At 37.6% G+C, this 6,000-nt stretch overlaps 1 long non-coding RNA gene across 1 annotated transcript in view; it reads left to right on the forward strand.

The window, feature by feature from the left end:
* The window catches only part of LOC143738043 (uncharacterized), a 57,254-nt gene extending 53,160 nt beyond the window's left edge, over positions 1 to 4,094 (forward strand). The window contains exon 5 of the long non-coding RNA XR_013203821.1: positions 4,014 to 4,094. This is a non-coding gene — a long non-coding RNA (uncharacterized LOC143738043). The remainder of the gene's footprint in view (positions 1 to 4,013) is intronic.
* Positions 4,095 to 6,000: the final 1,906 nt, after the last annotated feature.

Raw genomic sequence — 6,000 nt, forward strand, 5'->3', positions numbered from 1 at the left:
CCTCCATTGTCTTATTTCACTAAATCAGATCAACTATAATGGTAAATGGATGAATGAATATAATTTATTATTTTACATGACCTATTGTTTCTCTATAGTGAGTCATCAAGCTACTTTTAATCCTTAAGCCTGACTTGGCTTGAGTACTTTTAATTAGGCCTAAATAATTCACTCATTTATTCATTTATTTTGCATCTTGAAGTGAGGTATGATCTTGATTTGCAGTTTACACCACTGCTCTCTAGTGCACTTTAGTTGTAAATGTTAATTCATCGTACTGATGCATTGGTCATGAGTTTATGACTGATACTGAAGCACAAAAACACCCACTTTGGTGACAAATTACTTTTTAAATCGCATTAAAGCCACAAATCTGTTGTATGTTTGTGTTAAACTAACCCAGTATTACATGTGTGTATTTAAAATAGGGATTTTGGCAATACACACACATACACACTCCTATCATTATGAGGACATTCCATAGATATGTTTTTTTTTGTCCAATGACATTTTCTAGCCCCTAAATCTACCCATCACTGAAAACTTTCTGCATTTTTACATTTTTAATAAATTGTTTAGTATGTTTTAGCGATTTGAATCATGAGAACAGCGGCATTTCCTCATAATGTAGAGGGCGTGGCCTGTTTCACACACACACACACACACACACACACACACACACACTCACTCACACACACAGACACTCAGACAGTCACTCACAGACACACACTCACTCACACGCAGACACACACACACGCACAGACACACACACACAGACACTCACTCACTCACACACACACACACGCACACACGCACGCACACACACACACACACACACACACAGACAGTCAGTCAGTCAGTCAGTCAGTCACACACACATACTCACTCACAGACAGTCTCTCTCTCACACACACACACACACACACACAGACACGCACTCACTCACTCACTCACTCCCTCACAGACAGACTCTCTCTCCCTCTCACACACACACACACACACACACACACACACACACACACACACACACACACACACACACACACACACACACACACACACACACACACACACACACACACACACACACACACAGACAGACACACACTCACTCACTCACTCACTCACTCACTCAGACACACACACACAAACTCACTCACTCACTCACTCACTCCCTCACACACACACACACAGACACTCAGACAGTCAGTCACTCACACACACTCACTCACTCAGTCACAGACACTCAATCAGACACACACACACTCACTCACTCACACGCACACACACACACACACACTCACACACAGACAGTCACTCACACACACTCACTCCCTCACTGACAGACTCTCTCTCTCACACACACACACACACAGACACTCAGACAGTCAGTCACTCACACACACTCACTCACACGCATACACACACACATACACACACACACACTCACTCACTCCCACAGACACACAATCACTCACGCAGACTCACTCACTCTTTCACACACACACAGTCATTCACTCAGTCACTCACTCAGTCACTCACTCACACACTGACATTCACTCTCTCTCACACACTCACTCACTCACACACACACACACACACACACACACACACACACTCACTCACTCACTCACTCACTCAGTCAGTCACTCACACACTGTCACTCACTCTCTCACACACACACACACACACACACACACACACACACACACACACACACACACACACACACACACACACACACACACACACACACACACACTCAATCAGTCACTCACACACAGATACTCACTCTCTCTCACACACACTCACTCACTCACACGTAATATATATTACTTAAAATTCAGATTTTTTTTTATTAAAAAATGTATTAGAAAATTATTATAAAAGGAAAACCACATACTGTAAATCATGGTTCTAATTTAGGCATGTCCTAAAGTTTGCTATCAAGGTTGCAAACCTCATAAAATTAATAAGAAATAAAACAGTGTTTAGTTTGACCTCCTGAATTTTTATGATAATTTTTATACTCAACACTTTTGCACTTTTTTTACTAATTTTTTTTTAATGTGTATATTTTCCAGACCCTGTCTATTGACAGTGACATTGCTAGTCAACAAACCCACACAAATATCCTTTTCACAAGGTCTTGTATTGTTGCTGTGTTTAAGAGCACGATCTCTGAAAACATATCAGCATATATCATATCAGAATATCAGCAAACGGAATCGCCTGAAAAAAAAAGGCTCCTCAAAATAACTCTAAATTCTGTCCTCGCAACACGGCAGGAAAACGTTGCGGGGAAGAAAAAAAAACATCTATTAGTCTAGTAATTGCACTGTGATTAGCAGATGTGAGTGTTTGGCATGGATCAGGTTTTCCTGGAGTTTGGAAGACGTGGAGATTCTGCTGCATCCTGATACAATACAGAAGCTTCAGCATCCGCACATCCTTCATGTGCTCCTCTGTCTCCCCACACACACACACACACACACACACACACACACGGGTCTCCTCTCTCCTCCATCCATCCATCCCTCCTTCCTCTGGATCTCACCCAGCTGGCTTCATTAGACTCCTCACCGTCCCAGATCTGCTGCTTTTGTCTGTTGCACATTTTTTGACTGTTTTATCTTAAGCGCTGTCCGTCCTGGAGCCTCATAAATATTTCCCTGGCATTTCTGCATCTGCTCGAACTGGCTGCTAATGAAACCATTCATGTGTCCATTGTACATTTTGCTTTTTAATTAATCTTTGTCTCCTGCATTTATTATTATTGTTTGTGATCGTTGGCCGATGTGCGAGGTGAAGGAAAAGAGGAATTTAGCTGTTTTTTTCCAGTGTTTGCTTTTTTCATTGTTTTCATCGTGTTCAGATTGATGGGATTTTCAAAGCAGTCTAACTTTAAAACTCTGTAAATGATTACGCATATAATAGAATACAGCAGACATTCATGAATATGTTCGGGCACTTTATTAATTACGATTATTGATTTTAATATTTTATCCAAATGTAAGACGTATATGATGAGACAAAGGCCTAAATATCACCCATGTAGCCTCTGTGTAATGGTTTCCATTATTAAAGGGGTCCTATAATGCCCTTTTCACAAGATGTAAAATAAGTCTCTGATGTCCCCAGAGTGTGTATGTGAAGTTTTAGCTGAAATACCTCTGATGTTTTTTTTATAGCATGTTAAAAATGTTTTAGTTTTTGAGGGTAAGCAAAAACGAGCTGTTTTTGTGTGTGTCCCTTTAAATGCAAGTGTGTGTGTGTGTGTGTCTGTGTGTGTGTGTGTGTGTGTGTGTGTGTGTGTGTGTGTGTGTGTGTGTGTGTGTGTGTGTGTGTGTGTGTGTGTGTGTGTGTGTGTGTGTGTGTGTGTGTGTGTGTGTGTGTGTGTGTGTGTGTGTGTGTGTGTGTGTGTGTGTGTGTGTGTGTGTGTGTGTGTGTGTGTGTGTGTGTGTGTGTGTGTGTGTGTGTGTGTGTGTGTGTGTGTGTGTGTGTGTGTGTGTGTGTGTGTGTGTGTGTGAGAGAGAGAGAGAGAGCAGATTACCTCACACAGACATGCACTGAACATTTCTAAACTTTTAGGCTTTTATGTTGAAGCCGGAGTCGGACAAAGATGGAGAGACTCAAGAAGTGACAACATGTAGAAGCAACATGATATTTCTGAATGGTTAGTTGATGAATTTATGTTGCTGATGTGATGTTTACTATCTTCAAGTCATTGATTAGCATATTATGTCATGACAATGTAAAATATCTCCATTTGCTTTGAACTTTGAGCGTTGTAACTTTGCAGATGTTGTTTATGCTCAAACAGCAACATTACACACTAACTAAAGTTAAAAAAGTGAAATCATAATCAACCACCCCTTTAATTTCTCTCATCTTCACATTATATAATAAAACAGCTATCTTTCCCTTGATTGCCTTTTAATCATTCTGACAATCAATATTTATGAATATATAATGCACTTTATAAAGAGATAATTGTCACCCACGATCATCAGGTGTGAGGATGAAGAATTGCACCCGATGACATCATCACACCACTGTGAGTTCGACTGGAGTCAGTGTGTTCACGAGAAAGGTATACTTCATTTATCGTTTGCATAAATTACTCAACTTTTTATATAAATGCCACTCATAAAAAAACGCATAGCATTTTGAACTCATCAGTTAAACCCCCAAAAAACCCAAATGAAATTAAATTTGCTATAATAATAATATAACGCACACATTATTATTATTAATAATAATAATAATAAACATTATTATTGTTAATTTTGTTATTGCTGTAATATTGTTCATGTGTTATTGGGTCAACAAGAAATTTTATTTTGTCAATAAGCAGAAATAAACTATGATTAAAAATAGCTTCTGCATATTATCAGGCATAAAAGCATTTGACCTAAAAACAATACATTTTATATATGTATATATATATATGTGTGTGTATACCCTACATGCCAAAATAAGATCTTCTGCTCATCAAGCCTGCATTTATTTGATCAAAAATACTGAAAAAAAATGTAATATTGTGATATATTATTACAATTTAATATAATTGGTTTTCAATTTATTATACTTTTAAATTATCATTAATTTCTGTGATGCAAAGCTGAATTTTCAGGATAATTACTCAGTCTTCAGTGTCACATGTGACATCCAGTCTATCACATGATCCTTTAGAAATCATTCTAATATTCTGATTTATTATGAGTGTTGGAAACAGTTCTGCTGCCTAATATATTTGATGAATAAAAGGTTAAAAAGAACCACATTTATTCAAAATAAAAAAATATTTTCTAATAATATAAATCTTCTTTACTATCACTTTTTATCATTTTAACACATCCTTTAAAATTCAGCTTTGCATCAGAAATAAATGATCATTTAAAGTATAATAAATTGAAAACAAATTATTTTAAATTGTAATAATATATCACAATATCAAATTTTTTTCTGTATTTTTGATCAAATAAATGCAGAAGAAACTTCTTTCAAAAACATTACAAATAGTAATGTGTCCAAACTTTTGGCCTGTAGTATGTATGTATGTTTGTATGTATGTATATATATATGTGTGTGTGTGTGTGTATATATATATATGTGTGTATATATATATATGTATGTCTATATATATATATATATATATATATATATATATATATATATATATATATATATATATATATGTGTGTGTGTGTATATATATGTATGTGTACATATAAAACGTTGTTTTATAAATAACGTTAACAAATGATGACAAAAACAACCGCAATGAGAATAGTGTTGATAAACTTAAATAAACAGTAGAAATAGGTTCTGCATATTATCAGGCATGAAAGCATGAAGGCATGAAAGCATAGTAATAATTGGTATTGTACTGGTAAAAAAAAAAAAGTAGTTTATAAGCAATAAAGCATTATCTGTGCAGGGCGGTGTGCTGGTTGCCGTGGCACCTGACAGTTATGTCGTGTGTGTGTGTGTGTGTGTGTGTGTGTGTGTGTGTGTGTGTGTGTAGAGAATGGCAGCAGATGGTGTATCTGGTCTCAGGAGAGCAGAACCGGAGCACAGTTTCCACCGCTGGCATGTGTAGCCTCATCCTGACCTCCGTCTCTCAGAGTCTCGATCCGTGTGTGTGTGTGTGTGTGTGTGTGTGTGTGTGTGTGACGAAGCTCGCTGCGACCTGAAGGAAAAACACATCGATAGATGATGCATTTATTCAGGAGATTTCACTAATAACAACAACGAGCAGAAGAACTAAAGCAGACGCAGTTTCCCGTCGCAGCTCCACGTAACACTAGATTCTGTAATTTCTCAAGTGGCAAATGAGCCTGGCACGCTTGCCAAAAGTGGCATAATGCATAACACTTTGGAAGTGTTGTTGTACATCTTTATTTGGCGGATCACAAACGCGGGTGAGGTGAAGGAAGAATAGTGTGTAAGGTCCTCATCGGTCCAGGCTTTGATTCTCGCGTGAGGTTGCTTTGT

Source organism: Siphateles boraxobius, unplaced genomic scaffold (genome assembly GCF_051911475.1).
Source record: "Siphateles boraxobius isolate OS27281-9 unplaced genomic scaffold, OSU_SipBor_1 137, whole genome shotgun sequence".
In the NCBI taxonomy this organism is placed as follows: domain Eukaryota; kingdom Metazoa; phylum Chordata; class Actinopteri; order Cypriniformes; family Leuciscidae; genus Siphateles; species Siphateles boraxobius.